The 23,447-nt window shown below is 42.1% G+C and overlaps 1 protein-coding gene across 3 annotated transcripts in view; it reads left to right on the forward strand.

Moving 5' to 3' along the window:
• Positions 1-564: 564 nt before the first annotated feature.
• Positions 565-23,447, forward strand: part of nlgn3a (neuroligin 3a) — a 130,943-nt gene continuing 108,060 nt past the window's right edge. For 2 of the 3 annotated variants that reach the window (XM_030396429.1, XM_030396430.1), the window contains exon 1: positions 565-1,012. The gene's annotated coding sequence lies outside the window, so the exon portion shown is untranslated. The remainder of the gene's footprint in view (positions 1,013-23,447) is intronic. The other variant, XM_030396431.1, reaches the window with a different exon arrangement.

A 23,447-nucleotide genomic window follows, 5' to 3' on the forward strand; every position in this document is an offset into this window, starting at 1 on the left:
CTTCATAAACAAGTCCAGGACATATTTTTTTAAAGAGGACTGATATTGACACCCACCACCTCTTATATTTTCTCACTATTTCTTTATCGGGTTTGCAATTACGACCATTGGATCGAGGTTGTAAAACAGCTTCAGGCTGAGTTAATTTTCTGAGTGAGAAATGCAAGATAACCACTTCCCTGCAAAAGAAAGTATCTTGTAGTTTATTAGGCTTCTATAGCCTGTTCAGCTTTTATGGAACTTTTTTTCTTCCGTTCATTAATTTTCTTCCTGCTTAATAAAAGTCCTCCTCTGTGCTCTTAACAGTTTATCTTTTGTAAATAGCGTGTCTTTAGCAGATTTTAATCTTCATTTATGAAAGGGAAAATTCCTAGCAGATGTATTAACTCTGAGAATTTAGGGAATAGCCCTGCTGGAGCAGCTCGTCCTTGTATGAATGATGCCTTTAATAGGAGGGAGAAAATGTGCTTTTTCTGGAATATAAACAAGCGCAGAGGGGCAGAGCGGAGTCTGGAGGCGCACAAACCCCGCGCTCCTCCTCATGTGTGATGCGTGTGCCCTTGGTTACCTTAGTAACTCTCCTCTCCATCTCCGAATCGGCGCTCCCGAACAGCCAGGCCGGGCACGCGCCGCGCGCTCCCGCGAAAGCTCGTGTTGAGCCGAAGAGTCCAAGGTAGAAGCATCCAAACGCACCAGGAGGACTAAGGAGGAGAGCTTCCCTGTGGAGGAGAAAAAAAAACACCCTACAAACACCACGGGCATTCCAAAATGCCAGCGGAGCCAGGAGGATGATGATGAGAGCCGCTGTCTGTTCACAGGAAGGTCATTAACGAAACACAGGATATTTGGAGTACACGCATTCACCCGACTGCAAGTGAAGACCCCCCGAAACAGTGAAACATTGTCCCGGCTTTTTTTAAAATTTTTTCCTTTTTTCTTTTTCTTGTTCTTCTTCCTCTCCTTTTACAAAACAACATCAAGGCATGGGGGGATTTACGTCTCGACAAGGCAGGTGAGTCATTTCATGATACTTGGTGAGCAGCTGAGGGGAGAAATCTTGAAGGCTGTCTGCGCGGTGAGTGAATCAGGAGGAGGGGGGATGCGGTGGGCACGTCGGGCCACTTGGACTCAAATTATACGACTTGCGTGTTTTTTTTGTTTTTTTTTCTCCTGTTAAGATAAATAACGGGGTTTGGTAAGGCTGCAGCAATGTAAAAAAAAAAAAAAAAAAAAAAAAAACACGAAGCACGTCTACTTCCAAAACGCATTGGTGATTTTACGACTTGAACAGACTACCCCGAGTCTGTCTGTGGATGCTGGATTAACTGTGTGTGCATGCGTGTGTGTGTGTATGTGTGTGCGCGCGTTTGTGTGTGTGTGTGTGTGTTTTGCCCACACTGACACACATGTTGGCAACACCTCTGCGAACGTCAGTGCAGAAAATAAACGCTTGCCGTAATTGTTCGGGGCACTTGTTACTTGAGCATAAAGACATCTTGTGTGCGTGATGGAGCAGTGACGCGCAAGCTCTCTCTCTCTCTCTCTCTCTCTCTCTCACTCACTCACTCACTCACTCACTCACTCATTCTGCTCTCCCTGTTACAACATTTATTTATTTATTTATTTATTTATTTGTAATAGCCTGGTGAATTGCTCTAGGCAAATGAAATTGGACGCTCTAAAGTTGAACGGAAATTAAACAAAGAATTAGTGAATGACATCGGCTGGGATGACATCAGATCAAAGATTTCATAATGGAGTGGGAGCTGCCACCAGTTCGCAGCCAGCTATGTGCCTCCATCTGTTGAGGTGAGGGGCAGGATGATCTGCCTCATGCATATACGTGGGGATCCCCATTTCCCTCTTCTTCTTTTTTTTTATTTCCCTAAATTTTGAATTTATGTGATTGGACGTTTATGGATGAATAGGTGGCATGCTTAAATTGAATGCTTAATTGCTCAATGAGTGTGTACTTAAGGGCATTTCTCGCTGTCATTCAGAATGACAGAGCGAGTGAACTTCGATCGCGATCCTTTATTTATAGGTTTTATTCCCATGCCCTCTTTCTCTGATGTAACAGCCTATAAAATACCTCTGTTCATTATCATGATGGCACTGCTCTTATTCCATGACTCTGCTAGATTTTCCCCAGTAAACAGCCTCTCTGTACATCTTTTTTTTTTTTTTTTATAATTCCTCTGAAAGCTGTAGAAAAACCACACAGCAGACATCGCCTGTGGAGGAAGAGGAGCTAAATTTAAACCACTAGTATGATCCTGCAGGCCTCCACTTCTTTTACCATCTGAGATTCCCAGACACATGGCAGAAGCTCGCAGATAGATAGATAGCCTCGTTGCAGTCAACCCGTGAGTGTTAAGGGAAAAAAAAAAAAAAGGAAGTGGGAGTGAAAATGTCAATGCAAGAGTTGTCATGGTGATCAGTTGAATAAGCAATGTTTCTCCAAAAACCCAAGCATTTAGGAAATGACCCGGCCTTTTATTTGGTATGCGCGCCACACTGTTGATGAAAGAAGCTCTTAATGGGTTCTAATAACAAAGACACATAGAATTCCCACTCTTAGTCGAGCACATTTAAAGAAAGAACACCAGATGAAATTTGATGAGGAGTCATTGAATTTGATTTGCAGGGATATATTGTGTTCATTTATATTGCATGTGTGTCTTCAATATCACGTGAAGGATTATGCATGCTGCTGCTGCTGCTGCTGCTGCGCTCAGGCTCTTCTGTGTTTGTATTCCAGTCCGGCTAAGTGCTATTTTTCAACTTCCCTGCTGTTTTAATACCCACTCTTCACCCCTTTGTTTCTGAAGCTTTTTGCTCTGAGCTTCTTGTTTCAGCTGTTGGCTGAAAAAATGACCAAGAATGCCGCCTGATGAATTTCGTTCATATGCTAAGCTTACAGGGCCGGAAGTGTATGGGGCATTGGAAGTGTTCGGCATGTGATCACTGTCAGCCACACATGCGCGCAGCACAAAGTGCAGCATTGAGTCTGTTGTTTACCGGGTGAGTCTCAGGACTGCTCAGGAAAAGCTCCATGAGACTCCCTGTCTGCTGCAAAGGTCAGCGAGGCTTCGTCCTGACCTAAAGTGAATACACCTGAGTCTGTCTTGGCCTGACTTAACATGGATGAGCCACTCATTGGTCTCTGGCCCGGGAGGCCTCTTGTTCTTTAGCCTTCAGCTTCTCTTCCAGCATGCTCTCATTATTGCTCCCACATCCAGCAGACACGTGGACGAAGGTGTGTGAGCGCGTGCGCTCGTCCGTTGTTGCACATATGAGAGGGGCTGCGGAAGGTTATTTGTGTTTTCTAATATTCTTCATTGTGTTTGACGTGTTGTCTTGGAGCAGCAGGAGCAGGAGCTGAATAATTTCCCAAATGGATACCTCTGACCTTCCGAAAAATACGTCCCATCACTACCGATCCTACAGCCAATGAAAAGCCTGTCATTGTTCCAGCACAACTTTGCAATGTCATGCGCGCAAAATGAAAGAAGAGCAGTTGTGCAGAATTTGGATTTAATGCACATTAGTTTTGCACCACGTTACCAAGTAAACAAGTGGATAGCATTGGCGCTGTCACAGAAGACACAAAGTCTCACCAGACAGGCACATGATTCACAGACTTGATAGAAACTTCTTCTGTTGGTGCAGGACAAGAGTTTGATTCAGAGAGAGAATTAAATCTTTACACTATTCGAGCTTAAAATGTAAATAATTGAAAGTCCCTCAGGTTTTTAAATGTCCTTCACAATAGTGGCAGTGCAGGGAAAAGGGACGGGGTGAGAAGCAAACTGTGCATCATGATGTGTCAACTGAGCTCTTTGATAATCTGGCTGGCCACAGACTTAGATGTACAGTGACTAATGAAGGGGGATAAACTTGTCTCCTCATATTTGCTCAGGAGGATGCGCCTTCATAATCATTAAATCACACCTTTTGTGACAGAATTGCTGGGAAAAAAAAGTAAAACTCAAAACGAGCTGCAATTCACCAGATACACCCGTGTCACATTTGTTTTTTTAATAATGAATAAGACGAATTTGTTAAATCTGTGAAAAGATGAAAGAGTCTTTGTTTGACTAACAAAACGGTTTTTGGCCTGTGGCGCAAAGAGACGCCTCAAGACTACTGCACATAACATATTTAACAGAGATTTTACATTGTTCATGGCCCAAAAACATCTCCCTTGACTAACAGGTTTCCCTGCCAAAGACCAATGTCTGCTTAGTAAACAAGATTCTTTTGGACATCGCCATCCTAACTACAAAGCAGATGTCACACAGTATGTCTCCACTCACTGTCTGCCAGAAGTTATCCATTTATTATTTATTTATTAATGAGACAATTTACACTCAATAATACACAGACCGAGGCCGAAGCCCGCTGAGTTAAAACCAGCGACGTGACCAAATGTGCAGCAGCAATGAGGAGGGTTTTTTTGTTGTTGTTGTTTGTTTTTTTACCGCTTTCCTTTTTTGAAGAAGAAGAAGACTTTTTAAAAATGCATCACATGGAGAGAAACAGCAGGAGGTGAGAGGGGGAGAGACTGTCATGATAGCGAGGAGGGAGTCTCTGGGTTGCAGCCCTGTGCTTCAGACTTGCATAAACTCGGATTGTGATAGTTCAGTTCATTTCGTTCATGTGGAACATGCGAAGGACACAAGTGACCTTTTTAACTCTGACGTGCTAGAATCAATTTGCAAGCAGATAACAAGCAGCGTGTGCACGTTTGTTTACGTCGCATTGATTTCACTTTGAGCAGGTGTCACAGTTATTTGCAGACTATGACGATGAATGATGATTTGTTTTCCACATCCACAACAAACAACTAACTCTCTGGTTTATCTGTAGATGTCAGTGCTCCTGCACATTCTGTGCTCGAGAAGTCCGAGTTTCTTAGCTTGCCAGCTCATTTGAATTTTAAAATGCCCGTCAAAAAATAATAAAGGTAAGTGTGAAATGAACAAAGGAACAGTCACTCTGTCTTCACTTTGTGGCTGACAGGGGGTGAAGCCCTGCCCGTTTGTTTTGTTGAAAAGTTCACCTTAATCCGTATGATTCAAATTCCATTTTACTCCACTTAATCCACCCTGAAAATATACAGCCAAGTGACAGGGACTCAACACTTTTAAATCCGGGCGGATGAACATTTCTGTCCAGGTAAAGTTGATGTAGCAGAGTGTGCCTGTCCCCTGTCAATTCCTCTGGCTTCTTATCCGACTAAGCAATCACTAAGCCCCTTTCTCCCCTCATTTTCTTAACACGGAGGCGAGTATTGTGTGGGTCTGGCAGGACACAGAAGCGAGGTTCCGTCTAATTCATGGGGTAAATTAGTGGAGATAAGGCCTGAGTCAGTACCTCCAGCCTACCATAGATCCCCCGGGGCATGCTCTTAAGGAGCTTAGTAAAAGCCTGTCCTATGAAGACATGACATGGAGCTGGCTAAATGGGCTACGTTGGAGTGTCTTCCATCAACCTAATATTCACATACTGTTATGGGTCACTGTCGTTCACGCTCTAATCCCATTGAATTTATTCATTCCCCGTTATTAATTCAGAGTTTTAGGACAATATGGCACGATGTGTAAGGAAGGTGGAAGAGGGTGTGTTAGTGAGGCTCTAATGCAGCTGCAAACCAAACTGACAAAACACTTAGGCCCACTCATAAGACCATGTTGTGTAAGAGTCTGTGCCACCAAATCAATAATGAATGCTGGTTTACCCGTAGTAAAAGAACAAGGAAGAACTCCTCCAGAGTCTCTGGGTCACATACACTGGGGAAACAATTAGAGGCTTCCTCGCGCTTTGCAGCGCCGCAGCTTTTTTTTTCTTTTTTCTCTGCTGCGTGCGTTTCGCTTAATTTTTCTCCAGGGTCCAGCAGCATGTCTGTACTGCTGTTGAGAAATTACAGACGCCGGCTGGCCCACAAAGTCTTTTTCCAGCCAGAACTACAAAAGGCCATGTCGGGCCCCTGTGATATATGCGGGGCCGTGTGAAGTGGAGAGAGAGCGGTGACGGATAGGACACTAGTCCTGCGAGTGTGTGTTAACCTCATAATGCTGACAGATTACAGATTTAAATATTTTAAATCTCACCGAGCACATGCTGCTGGTGATGAAGAGAGTGGAAATGACTGCAGTAATGCGTGAGATTAATTGAGATCCTTCCTCTCTCTCCCACACACACACACACGAATAATCAAACACGCACACACAAACTCTCCTCTGCCACCGGTTGGCCATCGTATATTCAAAGAAACCCTGCGCCACAAGTAGACTGTCTTTCTTTCTTTTTTTCTTTCTTTCTTTGACTTCCCTCATTTCTTCCTTCCTTCCTTCCTTCTTTCCTTCCTTCTTTCTCAAGGCAAGTTTTAAATAATGTAGAGGTGTTTATTTATATACTTTGAGTCTCTGCCACACATTTTCACCTTTCTATGACTCGTAGTACACAGAGAAGGCATTAGGCGCGGATGTGAGTTGTTTTGTTCACGGTGCTGGCTGACTGAGGCGTTGCTGCTTATTTTAGCTTTTATTTCTCATTTCACTGCTGCTGTGGCTGCAGCGGAACCTGGAGACCAAATAAAATATTATGTGTACGTATAAATGTATAGGATTGCGAGCGCTCGATCATTTCTGCTTCACAGCAAACAGGCCTTTGGTTCGTCCCAGTGTAGACTGTATTGTTTATTTTTTTTGCTCTGTAGCCAGAATCTTAAGAAATACTTAATAATGAATCCAGATTTTCCCCCTGAAGCCCCAACCTCTCGCTTTAATGTTTCTTGCAGCATTTTCTGTGTTTGTATATATTTCCCATTAATTTTTATTTTTTTAAATGTAGCTTAAAAACTTACTTTATAATGCCAATGATAGATTTCTGGTGGAAGGATACTAAACCCCTTCATTTTAGCTTTATCTTTTGGCCTTAAACGTTGCATTTTTATGATTTATGGGGGTCATTAAAACCCCTAGTTTCCCCTGAAAATTTGGGCTGTACAATATGGAAATAAAAGTGTATTGCTAGAATTTTTTACAAATGGCTTGATTGCAACATGATGCATGATCGGTGAGAGTGCTCATTTTTGCATCACATTTTTTTCTTTCACTGGAAAAGCTATTGAAGTCATGACAGTCTTTTCGGGCTCCATACCGAACAAACATGTTTTCTTGCATGCGGAGAGCAATCTCTGCAGCAAAACAGTACTACATCGTGCTGCTTTATCACACAAATTTGGATATTGCATTTAGGATGATGCGATTGCAATACTGTTTCACTTAACTGTGCAGCCCTAAGAGGACATGTCCTTGGTGTCCTTGGTGGTTTTCATCTCTGTCTCTCCTGATTTCCTCCCACGGTCCACGTAAATGCAAATCAGGTTGGCTGGAGACTCCGAATTGCCCGTAGGTATGAAATGTGAGTGTGAGTGAATGCCTGTCTGTTAGCCCTTTGATGGATGTCCACTGTGTTCCCTTCTAGTTGCTGGTCACCTCAGTGGAAAACATGAGTCAAACAGTACGTGAATCATTAAATAGTAAGGAGCCAAATGGATTCAGTTTGTTTTCTTAATGATGGTATTTACAGCGTGGAAGTTGCTAAAATGTGCCTTAGTGACATTGTAAAACCTCTACCTCTAGGAGGATGCCTGCTTTGGGATTGGTTTATTTTGGTGCTTACATGTAGACCTGCTCCCGACTGTAGTCTATTTATATCTCTTGCCAGCTTGGCATTGCTTCCCGATAGCCTTTGAGGACAGAGAAATTCCTCCATCAAACTCAGGGCCCATCTGTGCCCATATTCCTCCCAAAAGGAGCCATCCTCCACAATTAGAGCTTTCCTCCAATGATACCACCATCGTGCCATTACTCGGTGTAAGAACAGACTCCAGGAAATTGACTTGATATTAATCTGACAAAATTACCAAGAAAGGAAATTAGAGTGCCGAATTTTGCCTTTCTCTTCTTTTTTCAACAATCGTTTGTGTTTTAAAGGTGAGATGCGCACTTTGCAGCCCTCTTGCAGCTTCAATAATAAAGACATTCAGCTTATTGATTTGAAATATTCTGTGACAGCTTTAAAATCGATGCTAAATAGAGTTAATTTGACCTAATATGTTCAGTTCGACTCGCTGCAGCTCATTACATTGATACAGATCCAGATTCACCTGAAAATCTGGGTCATTACAGAAATAGCTCTGTGGCTTACTCTCCCAAGATGGCAGCTGTGATGAATTGGCGGCTGTAGGTCACTAAGACAATGGTTCGAGTGGAACAGTGGGATCAGGGGATGAGCTGGAGATTTTGATGAGTTTCTTGTTGTTTTTAAATCTAGAAAAAGTTTTTGTTTCGGAGGAGTTTGGTGATGTGGGCGAACGCATAAGACTAGATGGATCCTTCAGGCTCTTTTCTGATCCTTTAAGTAGCACAGATTTGAGGGTTTTGCTACAACTGCCCAAATGATGTGCTGCAAAATCCATAATCGCATATTATTTGTAAAATGCTGCAACTATGTGGGATGCAACCATGATTATTAATATACTGTATTTCCATGGCCTAAAATTAGCCCAGTGGAGTCCAGTGGTGGAGGAAGTATGCAGAATCTTTACTTATGTAAAAGTACTCATACCACACTGTAAAAATACTCTGTTACAAGTAAAAGTGCTACATTTAAATTGTAACATAAAGGTCATATTTCTAACATTTTTATGTAGACAAATCTTTAAGAAAAATAATTAAATACATCTACAGAACTTCTAGAAAGTTCAGAACAAAAGTATCTCTTTTCCTTAAGAACATCGTCATTCCCATGCATTCATTTATAATGTCTGTCGGGTCCAAAATGATTTCTTTGTTTATCTCTGTATAAAAATTCCGACAGTTCGTTCCAGCTTCTAACAAGGTTAGTGAGTCAACAGCACAACACTATTGGTATCACATGGCATCTGAGTTTCAACATTGAGAGTCTTGTTACAGTAGTTGCCAGTTTGTGGTTAAAAAAAAAAAAAAAAAACCTGCAGTGCTAGCTAGCAAGAGTGAGCAATGCAAACATTAGCTAATGTCAGTAAGGTTTGTATTTGCTACCCGGCAAACTCAACAGCAGTGTTGTGACATGAATCTTTAGAGGGGAGAGAGATGGAATGCCATATCAATAACACGTTAACACAAAAGTAAGAGTGTTATAAGGAAAGTTCATTTTGAGATATTTTGTATGTGGGCAGCAACAAAAGATTATCTGCTATCACTTCTTGCAGTGGCCAATGTTTGTCGGGTGGTTCACATAAATCTTCTGCTGGCACATTCATGAACTAGTGGCTTGTGACATTCCTGCCGTCAGATTGGAAGGGTTTGTAAGCACTGAAACAATCTCCTCATTGAGTAGGTAGTCGTTGAGCAGGCGGAATCAGCTTTTGAAGCAGTTACTTTTCAAAAACAAAAATTTCATTTCAGACGATGTTAGGATAACGGTTGTTTCATAAGTTTATATTCTCGAGTTTGTACTCTTTCAAAGACAGTGGAATGAAGGGTTGAATGCCTTTGAATTAATTCAGTTATTTTTTTATACTGAAAATGTCCATGTTTCCCTTGCAACAAAACAGGGAATTGATATCAACAAAAACAAAACAAACAACAACCAAAAAAACATTGTTATTAGCATGAACATCGACTCTCGGACAGCTTCACGATCGGGGCACCCCTACTTGTTACTTAAAGGATATCATTACACATTCAACACATTTTTGTGTGTTTACACGTCTTGAGCAGTGCCACTGCAAACGTGAAAACGGTGGTGTTTTTCAAAACCTGGCGTCTACATTACCCACAATCCAATTAAGCCACTGAGTGACATCACTGGAGCCAGTTTATCAGATTAGATGCATCTTCCTAAGCAGCCACAAAATGCTTTATACTACTTTTTCAAATATGCAGTGGTACTCGGAAAGACCAGTAAAGGCTTTAATGTGGACAATTGAAGGAGTTGCTTAGTAAGTAAAGTGCCACTGTAAATGTGTTTCGTCAAGTTGTGCAATGGGACACGTGTCCTGTCTCTCGAGTCACAACAACAGGAAGTTAGATTTAGGACAAGAGACTCCAGAGATGTAGTTTCTCTCTCTGTAGGTCCTTTTGGCCTGCGCCCACTGTGGATTTCAGCCGTGGCTGAAGTGCAGGTGCTGAATGACATAATAGTGGTGGGCAGTCCAGTCTTAAAGTAGAAGAGTGAAATGATACTGTTGGATAGAAATAGTTCTGTGAGAGTAGCAGGAATGGAGAGGGGATCAGAGAGGATAACAGCAAGGACAGAAGGAAGAGGTGAGATTGAAAAGAAACAAGAGGAAAATGGTTAGGTTGGAGAAAGGTAAGCCTGGATAAGCCTTTTGACAAGTGAGCTCAGGGCCGGGGAAAGCCAGTCAAACAAAAAATCTGCCAAGTTTGTTTTATTCATGCTGTGGCGAACTACGGCTTTACTATCCTTTTTTTTTTCCACAGCAACACGCAAACAACAAGCAGAATACAAATGCCACTGAATTGTATCCCAGAGTTTTTTTTCCTGCGCGCCCTCTTTTATGCAACGATATTTTTTTTTTTGATTGAAGCAGATCTCCCTGCCATGTAGGAAATTACTAAATGATTCAACGTTTTCTGACACCCCAGAATTTACTTGCATTCTCATCTCTTATTCTCTTTAATCACATCCTCTTTCAATCCAAACCTGCTTCACACACATTTCACGCATTTGAAATTCCACAGGAGACCAAACTCCAAAGCAGGCGGTGACAATAAGCATTTATTGTTCAGGCTTTCTGGTAGCCCGGATGGCACCGTGCAGTATGTTAACTAATGGGATGTCGACTGGCATTATTTGCTATTGCTGCTGAAGAATTACAATTCACCAAACTGGACTGTGAATACAGATTTTTGTTAGCCTTTTCTTGATAAGTCTACACCTACAATCAATAATTGAAGTCTAGGTATTGTGTATCTTACAGTGCAAACGGCATCAGAAATGTTCAAATATATTTCAGGACCTGCCAAATTGCTACTCATCATTTTTCCTTGATTGGGTGTCGAAAAGATACCTAAAGGAAAGTCATTAGCCAGCATACACACACATACACACTTGCACGCTTGCACCCGCAAGCTCCTCAGGGTTGATTCTAATGATACCCATGTGATTTATCCAGCAGATCCATGATCAGTGTGTTAAAAAGGAATCCAGAGCTGACCTAATAAGCCGTATCTTTGCCTTTGTCTATCGCTGTGCTTTTTGAGAGGAGACATTGGGAAAAAACCTTATCACAAAAGACATTCAGATATGTGACACATTTCCTCGGGGTTAATATTGCTTTGTGTCTCAGTGGCCCACTTCTCCTTCGCGTAGATGCTCAGTTGCACATGAATGACAAACAGCTGCATCACATGCAGAGACCTTTATAGGCGACTACCATTGAGAAAGGGGTCCCGAGCAGAGGACACGAGAGCAGAAACATCCTCCATTGAGAAAATGTTGACTCTTTTCATTTAATTGTCGGGCACAGTGTGAAAGGACTCGTCAAATTGGGTTAAATGAAGATCCTCAGTTTCCCTTTTAATCTGAGACTCCCACCCTACACCCACGCAACAAAAAACAAAATGCTGCTAAAGATAAAAAAGCAAACCAAAACAGTGGCAGCATGGATATAGTGGTGAATGGCTCATAGAGGATATTTATGTAATCTCAGGGCACCAGGGCTGACTCAACCCCAACTCAGAGCCGCTGTTGCAGAGAGAGGCCCAAGGACAGTGGCAAATTTTTCTAAATCCCTGGTAGACACAGAAAGTTAAGACATGCAGTGTTGCAATAAAACAAAGCCCAACCCATTTATCTAAGCATCCCACACAACCCCTGGCCTAGATTTACAGCCCCGGGCATCCACAGCTACCAAATCTTCTGGCAGCCTCTGCCGCTGATATTGATAGGAAGAGCGAGAATCCCACCAAGGAACCCTGAGCTGGAGGGGGCGAACTTCCCAAAACATGAGCTGTTCCCTTAATGGGTAAAAAGTGTATGATATGAAATGCTATGTCCTATGATCACATTGTAAATTGGCAGAAATAGTCTCTTATTGATTTTCTTTTCTTTTGTTTTTTTTGCTCCTTCTCAGAACTTGTCTTGCAACTATCTTGTGCTATGTGGCATTAAGAGTTTATGGATTGTTTGACAAAGCCCGGTCTTTGATGAGCACTTGTAGCCTCCGGAGACGGAACACAGTTGCTGTTCCATCAAGAGCAAAATGCCTGTTTGAAAACAAATAAAAACAGGCCCTCTCTCATCATTAGATCTAAAGCACTTAATCCTGCACAGAGGCAGCTCGTCTCTTCCACAGAAGAAAACCTTTTCTTTGTATCCATCACATATGGATCGCCTCTGTGGAGTATGTCTGCATAACAACTTGCTGATGTTGATCCTCTGGAGTTAGAGGGCAATCTTCACCATCATGCTCCTCTTAAGGGTTTATCCCCAGGGTGTGGATACAGATACTGTTTTAGTTATTCACAAGATGAAAACGTGATTTATGGATTACGGTGGTGAACATAGACACCAATACAAAGGAGCGTTCGTTGTAATAACAAATCCTTTTGTTCCTGAAAAGTTAAAGCATTGCGGTTTGCTGCTGTCACACAAGCAAGCTTTGAATAAAAGCCAGATTCCTGCTGAGTGCAAAATTTTGGCTTGATTTATCTCACCTTTTTTTTTTTTTACTGTCAAACATGAAAAGGACAATACAAATCACTCGCTTACACATAAGCACAAACTGAGACACTCGGAGAGAGGCCGGTATTTACACAAGGCAGGCTCTCTCTTCACCACAGGGGTAAATATTGGTAATAGGTGACATGCCATTTTGGCTCTTGCGGCATTGCTTTTAGTATGTATGAGGATTGCGGGAAGGCCTTGTAGTCACATGATATTTTACAGCATGCATGCAGGCGTTTTCCATTGTTGCGTTCGCTTTTTCTCAGAAGCGCCGAGCCTCTTCAACTAAAAAAACAACAATGGCTTCGTTGTTCCGTCTCATCTGTTCATGCCTGGTAAAAGGAACATAAAACTCTCTTCCCTCTGCGAGCCCCTGCTAGTTGCTCTCATATCAGTGCAGTTCAGGCACAGAGGAATAGTTTTCAAAGTGTCACCGTTTAGGGCATGGTTTGGATGTCAGCAGCTAAATGAATAAATAATGTGCCCTCAAGTTGCATTTGATGTAGCAGGATCTGATCTGATATGACTTTCCACTAAAGCTAGCTAGCATCCAGATGTTTGAGGAAAACCCTTTTTTTCCCCTCCCTCAGGTTGCTAATGAAACATGGAACAGGGAGGATGTTTACAGCCGCTGCACTGACAAAAACATCAGGAAGGAGGTTGAAGAGAGGCAGTCGGTTTATAAGAGCAAAATTGATTTGCAAATGTTGCCGCGGTGTGTGTGAGTCTGGATTCACGATCATAAAGAGCGCACATACAGTATCTACAGTGTGCCATGTCTTTCGCTATGAGGCTTCTTTGGTGCAAAGCTTGCACAGAATAGGAAGGAAGATACAGTAGTAGCTCTCGGTGCGTGTTGTGTGCAGTTTTTGAGGAAGTGCAGAGACCCGGAGGCCAAATCTGCCTGCAGTGTTTGGACATGGCCTACTTCGAAGCGTGCAATCATTAATGTGGTCTTCTACTCTGTGTAAAGTACACAAATGGGATTTTAATTCATGCCCAGAGTTCCGTATGCAGAGTGTCTTCTCTACTACTTTTCATTCCTCTGCGTGCACCCGGCGCTGCAGTTCACCACAGTGTGTACACATAGGATATAAAATATCAAGGATTTTAGTAAGCGGTGACATCCCGTATGTGTGGCGCCTTGCCGCATGACCTTGAGTACCCTCGGTAAGCCGCAGTGTCTGAAGATGTGTGTGAGTGTTCGGTACGATGGTGGCCTACTCTTGTCTCGTGGACTTTGTCGTGCCTGTGTTTGAATAATGTCCTGCAGGAGACACTCTAAGTGCAACGTCTAGGACTCAGGCGTCAGCAGTTATATCAGGGCAGCCTCTCCTCTCTCCTCTGTGTGCAATGGCACGAGGGATATTATGGCATTAGAACGCATGAATTATAGCCATATTGTGAGCTCAATGTCAGGGGACGCCGACGTGTTCCTGGTAGCACCACCGTGGCATTAGACATGAAGGAATATGAAATGCGTTTCAAGGATATCCCCGTGCACACTGTTTTTCGGAATCATTTTCAATTTTGCTAAATAACGCCCTATTGAATTACAGCACCACATCTGTCGTAAACTGTTGTGAGCTTTATGCTGCTACTCCTGTTTTATCGTGAGGCTGCTGTGCTTTCACAGAGCCAGGTACAACTCACTGTTCTGTGTCATAGTAAATGGATCTGTGCGTTTCTCAAAGACAGGCGGGGGAGGGAGGAGAAAAAAAAAAGAGAAAAGACCAACCGGTGCAATAACATAGGATGCATTACCTAATAGATTTGGCAGAAATACAGAGTTCAGGGCGGTCTGATAAAGCTGGGTTACAGTACTTTAATCAATCACTAAGAACACGAGCCAATTTAGGAAGAAGCCTGACATTCAAGATAGGCTTTCAGACAGGATTAGAAATAGTGAATGGAGAGTCGACACATCTGCCAGGGCGAGCCGAAAGGACTGTTGTCAGGAGACAGTGTTCCCTCCTCCATGTGTGATATTGAGGCATGTCTTTGCCTCACCCCCCGCACAACCAATCCCAACCGTTCCCTCCTCCCTCTTTTATATTTGGAAAGTCACATTCTGTCTCCGTGGCCTTGCCCCTCAGTTAAACTCTCTCAGTGAATGCAGATGAGTATTAGTAACGAGACAGTGTTGCTCGCCTCTCTTGTTTACTCTCTTCCTTTAAGAAAGGGCACTGTCATTTAAAATGTCCCTCGGAGCTCATCATCATCTGGATTCTCCGCCCTGACTAATAATATCTAGAATATCAATGTGGAAAGGCAATGAGCAGAGAAAGACGGCTGCTTTTCCTAAACAGACGACTGGAAGAACCACTGGAGGAAAAACAGCTGCTTTCTTTTCCCTCCAGGACGTCTTTCAGGCTTTTTTCTTTTTTTTTAACCGAGCTAAACCAATCCAGCCTGTGAATTTCTGTGAATTATGTTAAAATTCCAGAATAAATCATCACATTTTTCAAACGAAATTTGCTATTGTCAAAGCTTCAGAATTCCATGAAGCTAAGGTTAGGTTAGCCTGAGCAAGATCAATGGTGAAATCAGCCAGGGGCCTTCATGGTTGTGGATAAGCGGATGGTTCAGGTGATGATTGATATCACCTCACTAATCCCTCTACATCTCCTCTAAATCCACCTGGCTGCAGCACTGAATGAGCCTCAAATGTGATGAATTAAGATGCAAATGAGCAAACCACATTTGCATGTCTGATTGTCGTGTTTTTAAATGTAGATTATTCTGTTATTAAGCTGAAATGAAAGCAGTAAGGATTATATTTTTATGATATATTTTTTATTTTTTTATTCAGGCTTTCCCACTGCTGTAAATTAACTACAATTCAATAGAACTGGGTGATGTGACCTTAACATTATATTACAATATTTTTAGGCTATATCATCATACACAATGTATTTCTCCCTATTTTAGAATCTTTTTAAAAGCGCCTCAAAAATGCTAGGACTGGGAGACAAAATCAAATATCGGAAAAGTATCTGAAATATTTGAGTCACCTTGGGTCTCTTTCCCCACTCCCCACTGACCTACAATCCCAAAGCATCAGTATTATTGTCTTACCAACACAATGAGATTTATGATAAATAGCCATCAGTAATGCAGACAGAATGACTAAAGCCCTATTCACACAGGACTATATTACCTGTGGACTACAAGTCATTTGTGATAACTGCAGAGGATGTCTGTGATCTCATCTAATGTGATCCACCAGGTCCATAATCAGAAAGGTAAAAATACCACTGCCTATAGTTTGCCAAAAGCAGATGTTCTGTGAAAATATCAGTCCTGTGCAAATCCCAATGTTTTTGATCTGGGATTGTTTTTATTTTCTGTTCACAAACAACAGAACAGTTATTTATTTTGCTCGCTCATTACACCACTTATATGACTTGATATAAAGAGCCGCAAGTGCGTACTAATGCTTCTGACACACGCAAAGTGTAGGCAAAACAAATCTTTAAGTATATTAATGATGTGTTTCGCGTCCAAATGTCGAACTTACACAGAGCCTTGACATCGCATCCAGAAGATAATGTCAGTTGATAAAAAAGACTTCCCTTATCCCATGTGAATGTGCCTCGTGATACACAAACATGAGGTGGAAATATCTAAATCACATTAGATCAGAACTGGTTATACTTGTCCCAAGCGGTTAGGGCTGGTAGGTTCAGAAAACGATATCGCTTTACCAAAATGTAGACTTTAAAAACAGGAAAAAGGCAACGCTTGTGCTATATCATGATATAACTACATCTAAAATCCAACATGATAATTCAAGCATTCTGGGAATTAATTGAGGGAGGCCCCTTATTTTCAATGATGCCGTGTGTGAACAGTGACTCACAGCAGGTAAAACAAAAGCAACCCAGATGAAAATACTAACAAGACAACAACAGTATGAGTTACAGGCTGATGATGGATATAAAGTTTTAATGTCATGATAATAATATTTATATATTGGCCAGCTCTGATATACACCTCCTTCATCTGCTCTGAAATGTCAAAGATTGTGTGTCGCATAGTCCCCCTGAATATTAAAGCACTATTAATAATTACTTAAACGCCTCTTATTAGTGGGCTGATAGGGGCCATGTGGTGCAGCATGTGTTCGTTTGGTCTTTGTTTACACTGAAGATGAAGGTCACCCCCTCATTAGTGCAGAAGCATCTTTTTTGATGTTGTGATATACATAGTAATCAAGCGTGGCTCACATCGCTGTTTACTGTTGACCTTTACTTAAAAGCACATCACTGTCGGGTCAGTTTGAAACTTAATTATGCTCCTATAAAAAAACTCCAGGCATCATGCTCTGTGGACAGACCGCATTTAATCTGTTGTCATTAGGCTACAGTAACCCTGCAATCCCTCTGTAAATAGGGCCTGCACCATAATGCTCATGAATGCATTATGACTGTGTGTGTGTGTGTGTGTGTGTGTGTGTGTGTGTGTGTGAGTGTGCGTGTGGGTGCGTGTGTGTGTATGAAAAATAGATGCTCTGGGTTTTGCTGTGTCAAGCGCGCTCCTGTACGTCTCGGCTCTCAGCTATGTATTCGGAAATCCTGCTTGTCACACAACAATACACTTTGGCACCTCTCACTTCTCTGCAACTACCAGGCATTTGCATGTCAATAGCATCACTCTACCACTGTGCTTTTGGCATTTGCGAATACTCTGCTTGGAAGCCAGGCAGCCGAAAGTCTGTGAGAGGAAACATCAGAATAATGCGCGGGGCGTTGCTGCGTTCATTAACGCGTTATTTTCTCAAAATTCATCTCGGCTTAATTGATCATCAGTCACAATTAAGGACTCTTAGGCGTGCGATTTCAGCACGGCTTTAAAAGATCACGCACGTGCCTCAAGGGAAAAGGTGAAGCCACAGAAGTGCAGTATGTGATGCAGCATAGTCACAGAAAAGACTTGCTGTGATACTTTTAGATCAGAACAAATGAATTGCTTCCCCTTCTTACATTAAGTCTAGCAGTGTTACACCATATTTTACCAGAACGTGAACTATCTTTGTGTTTGCATATTACTGTAACTGCTGCAAATACTAAGGCACCCAATGCATTATTAGCTCATTAATTTTACAGGCAGCATCTGGGTCATGTCAGTGCTCGGTATATATATGATTCTGTGGAGCCCTTTCACACTGAATGATAAAGCTGACCTTTCAGTTTCCAGTGAAAGAACTGCAGCCTACTTACCTTAAATTAAAACCGTTATTTAGCTTATTAGGCCATGGGAAGATTCATTTTCTCAGCATACTTACAGTACATAATATTGTAAGTGCACGCACAGAAGGCTGTTACATTTCAGTGAAGCCCCAACAGCTTTCATTTTATTGAAAAGAAGAAGAAGAAAAAAAAGAATTCATTAATGTCACATTCTGCTGGAATAGTTGATCTGCATTTTTAATCTGTGTCTGCAGAAAAACATAATTCAAAATGCAGTGGATGAAAGTAGTGAATTACATGCACTCTGTGCAGGACTTCACTGCTTTTTGAAATGGTGCATAGCTAAGTGTTGTCCTCAGGATGATCAGCTCTTCAAAGGCCTGGCTTTGTATGGTGAGGATGAGGATACTTCTGTTTGTGTTTTAGTTCCTCTAATGGGGGATTGTGGGTGGCAAAGATGTTGCAATCACAAGAATTAATTTTCTCTATCCCTAGAAGGAAATGTCAACCAAATTGTGGACATTACAGCATCGTACATTAGCCACACACTGCCAGCTTTAGATGTATATTGTATGCCGCTCATCACAAAGACAATGTTAAATAACGTCATTGAGAGGACTAGTCTCCGGGCCCAGAGGAAGTGTTTTGTACTTTTTAAATAATTGCTCACCAATGTGGGTTACTCTTAGTTGCGTATCTGCATTGAACAAGGCTGCGCAAATGGTTATTCAGGCCAAGGACAACTGCATGGCCTCTTTAACCCAGAGCAGAAGAGTCAATACTAGCCAAAGGAGGTGATCCATCTAAGATTTTATAATGCAGTGCCAATGAACTTGGGACTCTGATGGTGAGAAATCCACTCCCTGTTGTAATTAACAGCCAGACCTCAATTAACTCACAGCAAACCCTCAGTTCAACTCTATAAGTTTGTAAAGTGTTAATAGCTGCTTTAAGAAAAATGTTTTCCCCACCCCCCCACCATGTCAGTTCACCGGTAGCGCGGATCCACTTGGATCAGTGTTCAGTGCACAACATATTGTTAGATACATTATTTAAAATGATGTACATCAAGCATTCGATGCAGAGTTTAAATAGGAAATAACCTATTTATCCCAAATGATACCTTCATTAATCTCACACTTTAATCAATCATTGTAAATATAAGCGAGGTTCCGTCTCAGGCAGTAACTCTAATAACTGGCGGGGAGCAGCATTTAGAACGAGAGGTGCAGCAGGAGGAATACACAGCCGTTCACATCTGAAGTGATTGTCATAAACTTTGATTTGCTTTATATACGTCTTGCCATTGCCAGTGCTCTTCAGGTTCCTTACACTTGCCAGAATTTTATTAGGGATTCATCCCAGAAGGCTAAAAAATCCATCCTCCTTTTCACTGTAAGCCAAAAATTGATGTTAGCGCTGCCATGTTATACGTGCTGTCCTCACAGTGGAGGAGATGAGAGGAGCTGCTGGAAATATCTGCCGAATTCTCCTTGGTATGCTCGAGTGTATCCTCTCTAGGAATTCAATCATGTTTCACATATGCTCACCAAGTCCAATCAAATGTGTTGCATCTTCACAGATGTAGGATGATTCGAGCAACAACTGGGAAACACAACACTTAGAAAGCCATCTTTTCAATATTTGATTTAGCTGATCACTCACACGTGTGCGATAATATACCTAAAGAAAATGGATTCTGAATTTGAAACACTCAGCTTTTTTCAGCTAAATGTGACAGCATGCTAACAATGGTAATGCTAACACAATTTTTTCTTAGCTGCCCGATCTCAGTAGCACATATGTGAGTGTGTCTACCATCTTGGAGAGAGAGGGGCAGCTTAGACAAACAGGCACTTTTTGTCAGTTACTTATGATTTTGATTACATTTTCTAATGATTCTTTCAGACGGCATTATGCAGTTGCATGATGTACATGTAGCATAACATTTTTTCTGTTTAATTTAAAGGGATTTTTTGGGGTATGAAGCTTTGATGAACAATATTGCTGAAGTATAATTTGTCAAAATATTTGGAGTGTACACCAATGTACACAAAAAACAGCAACGTGAACACTAACGCAAATTTAGACTGAGATATTCTAACTATTATATACAGTAACTTCTATGCATGTATTTGTGTGTCTTAGCATGTCAAGACAAACAGAGGCAGAAAGGCAACAACTGCAGTTCTGCAGTGGTTTGTCCAATTTTTGGCATCTACTCCAATCAGATAGTGCCAGGGTCGACTATTTGCTATTTTTACCATCTGATTTTAAGTACAAGTAAGGCTGATGGGAATGTCATCATTTTTAAGTACTTATAAGTGTTGGACAAACGGAAAGTTTGACCTGATGATGGCGCTAGATGAAAAGCCAGTGGATCATCAAAGCTACTGTGATTCATCCTGAAGAGACCATGAATTTATGGACCAAATTTGATGTCAGTCCACAGTATTGGTTGGAGAGATATTGCACAAAAATCCATAAAGGTCATCCTCATGGTGGCGCCAGATGAAAAGTCCAAGAAGCCAAAGTCAGTAGGGTTAATCCTCAGGGGAACAAAGTGCTATCGGAATCTGTACAATGGAAATTAATCGCAATGTTTGTTTATAATAACTTTAGAGTAGAAACCTCCTCCATCTTTTTTCATGGTGTTCCAAAGTGTATACATCTCATACATCTTAAATGCATGTAACTAACAGATAGTCTGAGATGCTCTGTAGATATCAAAGATGCTAGCAGCACAACACAGTACACACAAGTATATATCAAAAGTATATATCTTTATCTTTAAAGGTTACAGTCACACAGACTCCACAATGCAAATCAACAGCCAGTGACAGTTGTTTGTGCGACGTCGCAGTAATTCGGTTTGTAGGTGTCGGAATATTTTACTGACCAAGTGAGCAGACCAACATTGCCACCGATCGAGCCACACAGCTGGTGATGCAAAAAAATTCCCCATGACTGATATGGTTTATGGTTTCAACATAGATATCCAATAGGAATTGGTCTGTAATGGGCAATGTGAGACATATATAACAAACACAGTTGCCCTATTTGAATTAGATTTTCCTTGTTTATAGTCAATGATTTCCTCATTTCTGAAGACATGACAGAAGTCTTGTGCTCTTTTGTTAGCGGCACTTAAGAGCTACGTTGGCAGGGTGATAGAAATTGCACACAAAACATGTCGTCAGGAGAACAGATTCCACCCTGCAAACGGCATCTGTGGGAGGGTGGATAATGAGTATGCCATGTGTAAAGCCTTAATGTGTTTACATACGGCTAGATTAGAGACGGACCCAATACTTGCCCCTGCGGTTTCTGGAAGAATCCCTGTGGGCTTCTTGAGTGATTAGCTACTTTGAGGTTTTTTTTTTTCAGTAGGAGTGAATGGTGGGACTCGACAGCGGATCAATAGGAGTTAGGATGATGAACTGTTGGGGAAATTTCTTTATTTTATCAATTTTTTAAATGTAACCTCCTCGGCCCCTTTCCATCTAATTGAATCAGTTATCTTTGATTAATATACCTGTACCCCAATATATTGTTTCGCACACTGTATTACTGACTAAACCTTATCTGACATGCACACCCAGTCAAGAGACAGAGGCAATATAGATTCAGGAATGGCTCCACTGCCCCCACTTGCAGCTCGAAGACTTCTAGATCAAATCTGTCCCTATCATTTGAGTCACCAAGAACAAACAGTTGTTTCAAGCACTGTCAGCTGTTAACACAATGGCCATTATTTATTTGCAGTGCAGCCACAGAACTCGTCCCAACATGCACTCACCTGGAATCTGTCTTTATTTGGCCTGCCAAGCTCACCTCCCCATGTTTCCTTGGCTGTTTGGCCGGTAATGATACTCGCGGCAGCATTTATCCAGCAGCCAGGGAGAAGGGGTGGAGACACATAGCTTAGCAGGCGGCCACAGCAGCAGCAGCAGCGGCGCCATCATCCTTCGCCATCTCCCTCTTGCTTCTTTTAAAATATGTCAGCCTCACCGTGGTGATTAGCAGTCAGAATGTGCTGCGTCTTTGTCCTTGATTTAATGCCAAATCTCCTAAGTAATAATGACTGCACAGGCTGTGTGTCTGAAGAAAAAAAAGCAGAAGAAAGAGGAGAGCGGGCCCTCATCCCTCACTGTTACAGAGGCACCGGTTCCCAGCAGGAGCCTCGTGAAGCGGCGGGTTTGGTTTTGACATTTCGTGAATGTTGTTTCTGAAACATGCCAATCTCCTTGATTTAATACGGCATGCTGTTGTTCGTGAAGCCCAGGAGCTTATATAAAGCGCGTGCCTGCGAGGGGAGACTGGCAGTATGTTTGTACATTCATTATTGATTTTGCTGCATTGAAACCCATGTTTGCCTATAGGAAAAGAAAAAAACACATCTAAGCAGACAATTTCCAGATATATTTTCCAATTAACTGAAATGCGGTGGCCGGAGAGCAGGCCTATCATAATAGAGCTTGTCTCAAAATGGAGCATTCGCACCGATGTAGATTTGTGTCTCTCTAGAGCACAAATGGGAAGGTGAAGACCCTAAATTAAGTTTTAGCTGTTGCCTCGCCCGTTGTAATGAGTTCAGCTGAGGTAACCACCAGAGTACACAGGTTTTCTTTCTCCTGCTTCCTGTCTTGTTGCCTGTCTCTTATTGTTTCCATAACGGCACATTCAGCCTCAGTTTTAATGTAACAGCACCAGAAGGCATTTGTAATCAGTGATTACACTCTCTCAGGTCGGGACGGCTCACTTTATTTGAAGTTAGATGTTCCAGAGGACTAATGCAGCTTTGTTGAATGCCTTTGTAGCGGAACTAGCTACTATAATAACAGAGTGGGGGAGATTCAGAAGCTCCGTCTACTCAGAACTCTTATTGGTTCCTTTTTTATCAGAGTCCATTCAGCCTCTCTCTAAGGGATGTCGGGGCGTAGGAGTACATTTGGCTCTGTGCTCAGACTTTTATTGCAATGCAGAGATCTCACCGCTGTAGGAGAACAAAGGGTCTTCTACAGTAAGTGTACCCGACTGTGGACTCGGACCAAAATAAAGAGGAATAAAGTCTATGTATTTCCATTTAAATATGGTAGACGTATGGGGACAAAATCCCATGTTGTAGCATCAGAACGCTTTTGAATATTGATGAACAAGGATTGGACCGGCCAAACTTACCATGCCCTATCAATCAGAGAGCGGAGAGTTGGGGAGGAGAGTGTTTAACGGCGTGTACTTGGTGGAGTGCCGTCTTGCATTAAGGGCTAATAACCTCCCTTAGACTCAGCACAGCACCTCCTCCTCCTCCTCCTCCTCCTCCGCCTCCTCCTCTTCTCCTCCCCCCGCCTCCATCACCCCAGTTGTATTTATTATGGGCTGCAAGGCCACGGTGATGAGACGATCAATATTTCTGGGATGATGAGGGAGAACTCATGCAATCTCTCTCTCTCCCTCGCCGTTCCTCCCTTGGCAGTGCTTCAGCAGGTAGAGAGATCAAAGCAGAGA

The sequence above is a fragment of the Sparus aurata genome, chromosome 18, assembly GCF_900880675.1.
Source record: "Sparus aurata chromosome 18, fSpaAur1.1, whole genome shotgun sequence".
NCBI lineage: Eukaryota > Metazoa > Chordata > Actinopteri > Spariformes > Sparidae > Sparus > Sparus aurata.